The 11,999-nt window shown below is 45.3% G+C and overlaps 1 pseudogene; it reads right to left on the reverse strand.

Annotated features, from left to right (window-relative positions):
* Nucleotides 1–4,053: 4,053 nt before the first annotated feature.
* Nucleotides 4,054–4,172, reverse strand: LOC111733739 (annotated as a pseudogene).
* Nucleotides 4,173–11,999: the final 7,827 nt, after the last annotated feature.

Raw genomic sequence — 11,999 nt, forward strand, 5'->3', positions numbered from 1 at the left:
TGTGTCATTGAGAGTGTGAGTGCGTGTGTGTGTGCGTGCGCGCGCGCACACACACACAGACACACCTGAGGAGGCCACCTGGTCTTGACATTTTTCTGTCCTCACAGGCACTGTCTGAGGTCTGGCCATTTTCTAGCCCTGCCTTCCCTGCCTGAAGGCCTGAAACTGCCACTTCCTTGCCGCTCTGGGGCCTGGGGAGCTCTATGAAGCTGTCACTGTAGCTGTCCCCGTCTAGACCCCCGGGTAATCATTAGCTACTCAGAGCCTCCGGGATCCAGCAACTTCACCATTTGCCTGGATTTCCGGCCCTCTCCCCTCCCTCCCCTCCAGCCTTTTTTAGCTCGAAAATCGATCTTCTTCAAGGAAAATGCCAACAAAAGAGGATTTATTTTCTTCCAAGAAGTTGCTCTTTCACTGACGAAAAGGCCTTTTTCTTCTCTGTCTTCAGCATTTTTTTTTTTGAAACTCTCAATCCCTTTTTAGTTTTAGCCTCGCTGAAATTATTCTTTGGGATCAACACCGTTGCTTTTCCTTAAATCCATTCATTAGATCTGTTTTCTCCTTCTATGTTTTGTCCTTATTTATTCATTCGTTCATTCGGCAAAGACTTAATGAGCACCTATTTTGACTCAGGCCCTGAAATGAAGAAATACAGTCCCTGGCCTCATGGGATTTACATTCTAGTGAAGGAGACAGAAAGAAAAAAAAATCTCAAGAAAATAAGGCGGGTTAAGGAAATAGAAAAATATGGAGAGGGTACTATTTTAGACAGGGTGGTCAGGGAAAACCTCTCTGTGGAGATGACATTCAAGCAAAGACCCTAAGCTGTGTGGGCGTCTGGGGAAAGAGTACCCAGGCAGAGGGAACAGCGGGTGCAAAGGCCCTGAGGCAGCAGAGGGTTTGGTATGAGTTAGGAACAATGAGAAGGCGCATGTGGCTGGGGCAAAGTAAACGAAATGAAAAGTGGCAGGTTGCAGAAGGAGGCAGGGGTGAGGTCAGGGGTAAGGTAAACCGCAGAAGTGAGAGTTATGGTTTGTGGGCGACGGGGCATCATCGCTGAGATCTGAGCAGGACAGGAACATGCCTTGCACTGGAATTCTCGCGCTGGCAGCTGTGTTGACAAGGTGGAGAATTGCCTATGGGTGCAAGGGCGGAAGCATATATCTTTTCACATATGAGCACAATTAGAGATCTCTGTGCATAAGCACATAGCTAATTTGTTTTTTAAAAAAAATCATGTTTGGTTTATTCGAGATTGGGAAACTTCTAGGGAAGCTTTGGATCTGGAATTTGAAGTGATAGAGGAGGATTTCCCCTTTTCAGAATCCCCATTTTTCAGCAGCCACCTTCCCCTGCATAGTCTCTAGAGGTGGACCGCAGATTGTTTTGTGTGTTATTTTGCTTTCTGTCTCCCCGCCCCCCAGAGTCTTCCTTCTCAGATCCTCTAGTCTAAGCACATGGCCGATGTCTACCCGAGCTTGTCTATTACTATGAACTTCAAAATGTCATTATTATTTTTTCCCAAGTTCAGGTCATTTCCTCGGCCACAGTCAGTTCTTCTCTCTTGCTGGCCAGGTTTAGTAGATCATTCCAGGGACAGTGGCCTATAGCTCATACACCAAAGATGTCCCAAACTCTTAATGGTTTAGAAAGGAACTGATCCTTGCATTATCGATGAGGGTCAGGGGTTGTGATCACCACACTTTAGAGATAAAACAGCTGAGCGTCGGGAAGGTTAAGCACGGAAGCCAAGGCTCGAGCTCAGAGTTTCTGACTTTAAAGTTCATGTTGTTTCTACTCTATCACTCTGCTCTCTGATTAAGACACTGTACTCCTTGTTTCAATTAGTTTAAATACTTTAAGTAAAAACTAGGTGGTTTATCCTATTATCTTCCTCTGTGGTTTGGCTTACATGATTTCTATTATTAATTTCTTACTTAAAATTTTGATTGTCTAAAACACCCATGTGATGCAATTACTCAAATGCATCACAGCTTCCTGCTATGCGTTTATGTCCCCGAACGGGCTCACGTGACACCGAGATGGTTAATTCGATGTGTTGACTTGACTGGGCCTTGGGGTGCCAAACATTATTCTGGGTGTTTCTGTGAGACGCTGTTTTTGGATGGGATTAACATTTGAATCTATAAACTGAGTAAAGCAAATTGGCCTCCTTCAGACTGGGACCTGACTTTTTCCTGCCTTCGGCCTCAAACTGAAAACGTGGGCTCTTTCTCAGTGAATTACACCATCCGCTCTCGTGGGTCTCCAGTTTGCTGACTCACCCTGCAGATCTTGAAAAGTTGTCAGGCTCCATAATCCTGCAGGCCAAGTCCTTATAACAAATCAATCTCCTGTTCCTCTCATCTCCTATGGGTTCTGTTTCTCTGGGGAGTCCCGACTAATAACAGCCAGCAGAGGGCGATCTCTCATCAAACACTGCCTGTTTCCCCGTTTGCACTGCTTGGCAGTTAGTGGTGTTCTTCAAAAGCTAGAGAATCTTTCTAATTCTTTTTTTTTTTTTACATGCAATACCAAGCAAAGTGTTTCTTTTTATTTTTTTCAAGTTCAAGAGTTTTCACTTTCTTTTTTAAAAAATTATTTATTTATTTTTTTATCTTTCTAATTCGTTTCCTTTTTTTTTTACAGACAAAAGAAGGTAAATTCGGATAGAAAAAGGAGCATAGCTATTGCTATAAGTGATAGGAGAAGGTCATCCCAGAACGAGTTTGGGACATCCTAGGAAATGCATCCTGCATGAGATGGACAACGGAACTCTAAGGCTCCTGACGAAATTACCCAACGCAGCTTATTCTTCCTGGAAATCAAAGATGGCGTTGTAACCAGTGGGATAAGCTATAGGGCAAGGTATCAGAGATGGAACTTTTCTAACAGAAAGAACAGTGGAGTAGAGGAAAGAAGGATGGAAACTGACATTACTGACATGATTTATGCGTATATTTTATGTATAATCTTACATTCATACGTATGTAAAATTTTAAATGCAGAGATCAAGATCTGGAAGGGTGCGTGCCAAACTTTTAACAGTAATTTTCTCTCGAGAGAGGAAGGCTCTTGGAGGGAGCTCCAGAGAAATGGATTTCCTCTTTTTATTTTGTCCTGGTTTTGAATTTCTTAAAAGAAGGTTGTATGCATGCACGAGTATAGAGTTTAATAAAATTATCAAATAAAGCTTCACACATAGTAAGATGGCTATGATAATAATAATAATAATAATAATAATAATAATAATAAAAACCAGAACGCAACAGTGTTTAAAAGGATGTGGAGACTTTGGAACCCTGATACATTGCCGGTGGGAATGTAAAATGGTGCAGCCACTTTGGAAAACGGTTTTGTGGTTTCTCAGAAGATTCACTGTTGAACTAGCATATGACCTAATGATTCTACTCTTAGGTGTTTTACCAAAGAATTAAAAGTAGGGACCTGAAAAGATATTTGTATACCCATGTTCATAGCAACATTATTCATAACAGCCAAAAGGTGGAAAGTCAAGTGTCAAAGGATGAATGAACAAAATGTGGTGTATATACACAATGGAATATTATTCGGCTATAAAAAGGAATTAAATTTTGATATATTCTAGTATGAATGAACCCCAAAAACATGCTTAGAGAAACAAGCGAGACACAGAAGGCCAAATATTGTATGATTCCACTTATGCGACATACCGAGTATAGGCGAATACACAGAGACAGAAAACAAAATAGAGGTCATCAGGGGCTGGGGGAGGGGGGGAAAGGGAGCTGTTATTTAACGGATACAGAACTTTTGCTGCGGATGATGAAAAAGTTTTGATTCTAGATAGCGGTGATGGTTATACAACATTGTGAATATATTTAATGTCGCTGAATTGTACACTTACGAATGGTTAAAATGATAAATATTATGCTCTGTATATATTTTACCACGATAAAAAAAAAACCCTGAAAATTTCTTTTTTTTTATTTTTTAGGTGAGGCAACCCTTGGTTGACCTCACAGATTGTAAGAACCTTGTCATCTTGTAATCTCTTACTTTTTAATTTTTTTATGCCTATAGCACCTGGTCTCCCTAAGTGGTCTCCCATCCAAGTACTAACCAGGCCCGACCCTGCTTAGCTTCCAAGATCAGACGGGATCAAGTTTGTTCAGGGTGGCATGGCCGTGGACTGAAAATTTCTTAAGAGAAAGGGTGCTATACTGTTAGATCCAGTTGTACCCTTTCACAAAGGAGAAATGAGTGGCTTCCAGGGACGATGGGGAAGCGGCTTCAGTTTCACGGATGGTCTGTTGTAGAAAGCACCCAGTGCTGAGGAAGTCTCTGACAGCTGGAATATAATAAGGAGATGCGAGGATCTGCTGCATCCTGTTCATGCTAAACGATCTGAGAGCGAGAACTGGATCTGTCTCTGCTCATCATTGCAACCTTAGCGCCTAGCCACTGTCTGGTGCACAGTAGGCACTCTTGAACGAATTAATGAATGTCTGTGACTTGCTAACAATCTACTTAAGAAAAACATTCTCTAGCCTGTCATTTGGATCACCATTGTCAATTACTTCATGCACGATATGGACAGGCCTGGAATTCATATATTTGGTTGTCATTAGCATAGAGAGTGTGCTAGCTGGGGGCAGACTAACTGGGTATCAAACAATCTCTGTATCTCAGTGAGCTGACTCAATAAAGGACTATTTTTCATTCACGTTACAGTTCAGAGTCAGTAGGGGTGGGGTGGAGTTGGGCTCTGCTCCACACAGGCTATTAAAGACCAAGCTTCCTTCTGCTTAGTCACTCCAGGGGCCCCTAGACACTCTGAGGTCTCCACTGGCTTCTTTGCCCCTGGCTGGCAGATGAGCGAAGAGAGAGATCTTGGAAGACCACGTGTGAGGTTTGAGAGGTCAAGACCTGCAAGTGTCATTGTCTCTTTCTCTCACATCCCTTTGGTCAAAACTCAGTCACGTGACTACACTGCACCGTGAGGGATTCTGGGAAATGTGGTCTAGGTGCGAGTAAAGGGGGAAAAGAAAATGGTGTTTGGTGAACACGTAGCATCGCTGACGTCACACATGTGGGGAGTATTCCTAGGGTAGTGGGCGTGCTAAGAGAAGGCTACCCAGGACCAAAGTCCCAGGAGCTTCGATGTTTAAGAAATGAGAAGAGGAGGAGGGGCAAAGCAAAGCGAGTGAAAAATAAGAAAAGCAACTGCAGGAAACCCAAGGGAATGGAATGTGTCACAGAAGCGAGGGGAGAGCATGTCAAGAGATAGATCTTAGTAAGAACAATTTCTATAGGAATCAGACTGTGCTGGGTTAGGGGCGAATGTAGGCGAGGAAGTAGAGTGATCTATACAGAACAGTTTTAAGAAATTTGACTGTAAAAAATGTAAGAAAAGAAGGATAGTACTTAGTGGTCATGAGGAGGATTTTTTTTTTTAATGAGAATGTTCGAATGGTTCAAGGGAAGGAAGAACAGAAAATAAAAACTGCATGGTTGAGAGCCAGGAACAAATAAACGACTATTGTAAGAGAAGAAATGGACTTGGTTTATGTCACGGATGGCATGAAATGATGGATTGTTTCTGATGCATGTATGTATGCAGTCCTCTACGTGCATGTTTTTCTTTTATTCCAGAAAGGATTTAAGACAGCTTAAAAGACACATTCTAGTGACAAAATAAAACGACTGTTTAAAGAGAGAGAAAATGACACGTTGAGATAATGAAGTGAAACACACATGTAGGTTTTATAACAAAACATCTGTGATACTGACCGCTTTAAACATCAGTGCTGGGTTGATCACAGATATCTGGATCAATTCGTGCTGAGATCTATTAGACAGCTAATTCCGTCTATGTAACTTGCTCTGCGATGTCGCTCTTCAGGCAGAGAGTCACATTTGCTCTGAGAATCTTGCTGTCCCTGTGCTTTGTCCCGTGTATTGTGCAGCAGCCTTTGACCACAAGCAATAAAGCCTGACATGACTATCAGACAGGCACTGAGTGTTCTGACCTCAGAAATAGCTTCTAAGTCAGACGAGGAAATCAGTTTCATTTCTCTATAATCATTTCTTGCTCCTGACCCCAAATGATACCCTGCGAGCCATCCTACGCTGTATTTACTGTGAACCTTTTCTCCTAAGCTGTTTGATGCTCCTAAGGCTCTAAACATCTTTATGTCCACAGTGTCCCCTTTCTTCCCCTCTCCCCCAAGCAGACTCATTCTTATACTACTAGACCCAGCTTATCTGTCACGTGCTCTTGGGGAGTCTTTTGAGACTCATACCGTCACGATCTGTACTCCTTTCTGAGCAACCCTACCCCTTGTCCCGTCCATCATAGCTCTCTCTGGTCATGCTAGGTTAGCAAGATCATCTACTCCACCGACCCTGTGCCTTAACTCCGCACCCTCAGGCTCAATACCTGGCATGGCGAGAATTGGCACACGGTGCGTGGGAACCTTCTGACTCAGAGGTTGGGGTCGGGGAGGGGGGATTCTATTTAAAACCACAGCTACCATTTTGACCCGGATGATTACACGGGAGTGTAAATATGTTCAATTTCTCATCAAGCTTTACACTTACGATCTGTGCAATTTATTGCATGTGCATTATACCTGGAAAAAGTCCTGTTAATTTGTTTTTTTTTTTTGATGTAAAAAGAAGGAAACTCCCCTTAACTCCCCTCGGTCGCATTTGTTTTGTAGGGGAATGCCATGGTTTTCTCTGGGTAGGTGGCTCTTTGCTTAGGGAGGTGCTTTCTTGACTCAGGGATGAAAGGAGAGAGTCAGAGGGAGAGGGAGCTGAATGCTCATTCCCGCACGAAGGCTGTGGAATCTGGAGTCTTCTAGTGCAGCCACTTTAACCCTAAAGGAAGATGTCCCCGCTAGTGCTGAGGACTTAGAAACCTTATGCAGCTGCCATTTTGCTTTGTGACACTTTTCAAAGTCCTTTCATATCCACTCTTTTCTTTGCTCTTTAGGACAATAAATATCAATATGGCCTGAGTCCTTCTGTGAAAAGCTCCATCCAGGACAGTGATCTCAGCCTGGGGGACAGGTGCCCATCACCTTTGAGAATCTGGAATCCTGGACAGAAATGTGCTGGTCGCGGGCCCGGGGGCGGGCGAACTGTGCCAGAAGTCCCTACACCCACAGCACAGCAGAGGTACAAGGAAAGGTTTCTAGTTGTTCTGAGTCGAATGAGCTGGTGTGTCACCCACCCAGGCTGGCTGAGCTGTAAACACAGGCTTAGGGGTCAAACCCAGCTGGGTTGGCATACTGGTATGGCTGTATGGTAGCTTGTGTGACCCTAAGCAAGATGCTTAGCCCTGTAGAGTCTCAAGTCCCACCTCTGTGAGATAGTCATAATATCCCATATTGCACTGGGATAGTCATAATATCCCATAGCACTGGGAATCGCAAAGGATATTATATAAGTCTGCTGCAGCTGCTGTAACAAAAGACCAGTTCTAGAAGCTGGGAAATCTGAGATCAAGGTGTCAGCAGGGTTGGCTTCTCCCGAGGCCTCTCTCCTTGGCTCGCCAATGGCTGTCTTCTCCTTGTGTCCTCACGTGGTCGTCTTTCTGTATGTGCGTCCTAATCTTTTCTTCTTACAAGGACGCCAGCCATATTGGATTAGGCCTCACCCTAAAGGCCTCATTTAACTTTAATTGCCCCTTCAAAGACCCTGTCTCCAAATAGAGTCACATTCTGAGGGGCTGGTGTTTGGACTTCAACGTATGATTTGGGATTGGGACACAATTCAGCCCAGAATAGATATCATCCCAGGTTCTAGCACACAGGAAATCTCACTAAATATGTGCAAGGGGCTTTTCTTGTTGCCATACAATTAGTGCCTAGGGGACAAAGGGAGGAGAAACGTTCACATTCTAAAGGATCCAGGGCAGCAGGAAGCAGACATCCTCCTGAAGCTTTCTAAGACGTGAGCAGAACGAACGTTGCTACCACCTGCTATAGACTCACGGCTGCCTCAGCCCTTATTCCAATTGCATCTCGTGAATGCTGGCAGTCTCCTCTACGAGATTGGGAGTTCCCCGAAGCCTTGCCTTCTCCAGTTCTCTGTTCAACCCCTAGAACAAATAAAGGGAACATGACTCTGGCCATCCTTATCTTCTTACATATGGACCCCCAATAGTGCCTTCCTATGCCGAAAGCCTGTTTGGGTCAAGGCCCTCCAGCTGCTGGCATCCGAAGGCAGCTAAGGGCAAGTCCAGTGGCCCCTAAGCTGTGCTCTCCAACATGTGAAATTGGGCTAATTATATCTGTTCGCTATGGTCACTTTTCTCCTTTGAGAAATGGGAGTTATAACTAGGACTGGCTACATTATTTGCTGGGCCCAGTGCACAATAAAAATTCAAGGCTTGCTGTTCGAAAATGGAATTTCGAGATGGTGACAACAGAGCCCTTTTAAGCATGAGGCCCTGTGGGACCACCTAGGTTGCACAGCCATGAGGCTGGCCTTAGTTCTAACCTTGGACCTTCTCTTAAAACCAAGCAGGTGTGTGCTACATGATAATCCTGTATGAACGGCCAGGTGCTGGACTTGAAGACTGAAGAACTTCCCGTAAACCAGTGTCTTCCGCTTCCTGGCCTTTGTTGGGTTCATCTGCACTTTTCTAATTAGTTTCCTTACTCCAGTGCACTTCCTCCTCATCCCCTTTTCAAGACTTCTCACCCAGTGTGCACCCTCCTTTCACTTGTCTGTGGACCAGGGCGTCCTGAAAGGATCAGAGTTCCAAGGGGAGCATCCATTCCCTGAGGCTCAGACCCACAACTGTGCTCATGCCTCTGCCCAAGGGCTATCGCAGTCCTGCTTATGCGACAACCTAGGAAATCCCAGCGTTCCCTAGCAACAAAGCTGAACTAGAGCTGTTGCTAGGGAAACCCTGGGATTTCCATAGTTACCAGAGCCCAGTGAGCATCTCCGCTCCTACAGCTGAATATATCTGGTATTAGCAAAAAGGGGAGCCGAGGTCCTGCTGCCAGGGGAGCAGGGCTGCCTCCTCTGAATCTCATTACATGCGCAAAACGGGGCAAATGGGTTACCGGGGCAGGACCGCTCCTCAATGGCCGGCTAGCTTGGAGTTGCATAGACTGCTGGTGCCTTTGGCACAGAAATCACCACACTATGATGTCTCTACCCATCTATACGCCCTCCCACTCCCAGCATCTGGGATCGCACCGAGGCCGTGTCCCCAGCAACCAACATAGGGCAGGATTCCTTAACCTTTTCCTTGATTGTCTAGGAAAGCCTGTGGGGCCCCTTCTCGGAATAATGTTTCTTTAATGCATGAAACAAAATAGGTAGGATTACAAAGGAAAGCTTTTTTTTTCTTTCAATTAAAATGTGGTTTTCAAAATCTTTTAAAAATCACAATCGTGGTATTATAAAATATACGTGTATCTTCATGGATGCATTAAATAATAAGATACAGTAGCGGGTCTAATAATTATTGTAATTTGTAAGTAGTGACAGTAACATGAAAATATCAGAGATTTCTCTTGGTGAAAAAGTCACAGGTGCTGTTCATCTTCCTGTAGTTGGTCGCCTGCATTCATTATCCACAATGCTAATTTCAGGTACAGGTTAGTGAATATGAACAATATTTTTCCCTCATTTACTCCACGGACCTTCTAAATTCTATGGAGGTTGTGAGCTCTGAGTTTGGACGTTGCATACTGAATGAATGAATGAATGAGTGAATGGAAAATGAATAAATGAAAAAATGACGAAAGAATAAGAGCTGGGTAACTTACCCAGGTTCCTTGAGCAAGTGAGGGGCTCAGCGAAAGGAAGGCCTTGTTTCCAGTCATGACTTTGGATCTGGCGATGATTTCTTGGATACAACGCTAAGAGCACAGGCAACAAAACGACAAATTGGACTATGTGAAAACTTAAAACTCCTGTGCGTCAAAACAAACAAACAGATGACAGAATGAAAAAGCAACCTATGGAGAGGGGAAAAACATTTGCAAATCGTATATCTGAAAAGGGGTTAATATGCAAAATATGCAAATGGCTTTTACAGACAAAGAACAGGAGGATGGGGAGTTAGTGTTTAATGGGGACAGAGTTTCAGTTTTGCTAACACGACTGCCTCATGGGATATCAGAGAAGGCCGCCAATGACAAGGAATCCTGCTTCAAGGGACTCTTCGGAGGGCCCTGAGGGATCTGCCAACAGCTCTGGGCTCTCAGGCCTTCCAATCTTCTCATTTTCCAGCTTCTCATGTCCCGCAGGCTGGGCTGAGACCCATGTTGCCTTAGTGGCTTCTTAGCCAAGCACCTGGGGAAGCGAAGCCAGAGGAGGTGTTTTACCCCACCATCCCATGACTGAGTCATCAGAGAGGTGAGGGCCTGGTGCACCTGAGCCCCTGCATGGGGTGGCCTCATAGGCCACAGAAGCTCACGGGCACAAAGGCAATATGCATAGGGGACGCCAGCACGGCAGGTAAGAGCCTTACTTGAGGGGTGGGGAAGCCTTGGGCCTCAGATTTCAGCCCAAGTGGAGAGTGGCAGGAGGCAAGGCCGGGTAGGGGGCCAACGTACTTGTTGCGCAGGACCCTGTGGGCCATGGACAGGAGTTCAGACCTTACTCTGAGCAAAGTAGGGAGCCGCTGGAAGGTGAAAGCAGGGGAGAAATGTGATCTAAGTGATCTTTTTGCTAAGATCTATCTGATGAATCTGTAAACAGCCAAAATACGCAAGCTGCAGGTGTGGGGCTCTCGCATAGTCCTCCCCACAAGTGGCCTTTCCTGGCACCTGCTGAGGCACAGTGGCCAGAGGCTGGGACCTGCTGTTCCCTCCCGTGTCAGCTTGGGCTTCTGGATTTGTAAGCTGGGGCTCTGGGTCCAGGCATCAGTTGCAAACTAGTCAAGTTAGCGAGAGCGGGGGGCCGCCAGTGGGCTCAGGGACGCAGGGGCAGCCGCGAGGGCCGGGGGGGAAAGCAGTCGGCAGGGGCTCCTTCGGATGCCCTCTGAGGCCGGACCGCCCCTGGGCAGGGTGCTGGCGGGCAGGGTGCTGGCGGGCAGGGGCAGATACAAATGTTGCCACTTCTCTCTGCTAAACTGGTCTCACCCTCAGGGAGAGGCCACCTCTCCCCAGGACCTTTGCTTCACACGTCCGCTCAGATGCCACTACTTTCAGCTCTGCAGGCTCAAATCACTGTGCAGCTGATGCATTTCTAGGGACACCATCTGCCATCATCATTGTCATATTCTGCAGTTACCCAGTGAAGAAAGGATCGCAAACTATCTACTGTATTTAGCAACGGAGACAGTGGAGATGAGGTTACATTCATTCCTTTAACTAAAATAAATGTATTTGAACATCTGCTGTGTGACAGGCACAGCGTTAAGGAAAACAGAAAATAAAGAACAGTAACAAGTGGGAACGAGCCAGGGTTCAAAGAAAGGAAGAAGTCTAGGGCCAAACCTGTGTCCTTTCTGTCCCCTCAATTCTTAAAAGAGGCTCTGGCAGCCCTACCAATGGGTACATGTGACCCAATCCACCCTCCTTCTCACAGGTAGGCTTGGCCAAGCGACAGGACCCTGGGAGACCATGCGCCCCAGCAGGCTCAGCCCGGAGCTGGGGAGACGGATGCTCTCCTACTGCCTCCTGCTAGCGAGAGTGGCCGGGCTCTGCCCACGGAGGACCCACCGCTCTCTGCCTTCTTTCCGTTTCTATTTATTGTAAGTATTGGTATATTTGGATTGATTTCTACAATTTTATTTTGTGCGTTGTTTCTATGCTTCTTTTTTTTCTCCTTTCCAGCTATCTATCAGACCAGTCAAGTTTTTTTTTTTTTTTACTTTCTTCTTTTCCCCTCTATTGGTTTAGAAGTTACACATTCCAATTTTTTTTTGAGTGGTTTACCCTTGAATATTCAACATGCGCCATTGACTAAACAAAATGTAAAGTTAATCATCATCTCTACACTCCTCTCAAATTGCACAGAGATCTTATCACATTTTAATTCTG

Source organism: Pteropus vampyrus, unplaced genomic scaffold (genome assembly GCF_000151845.1).
Source record: "Pteropus vampyrus isolate Shadow unplaced genomic scaffold, Pvam_2.0 Scaffold629, whole genome shotgun sequence".
Classification (NCBI taxonomy): Eukaryota; Metazoa; Chordata; class Mammalia; order Chiroptera; family Pteropodidae; genus Pteropus; species Pteropus vampyrus.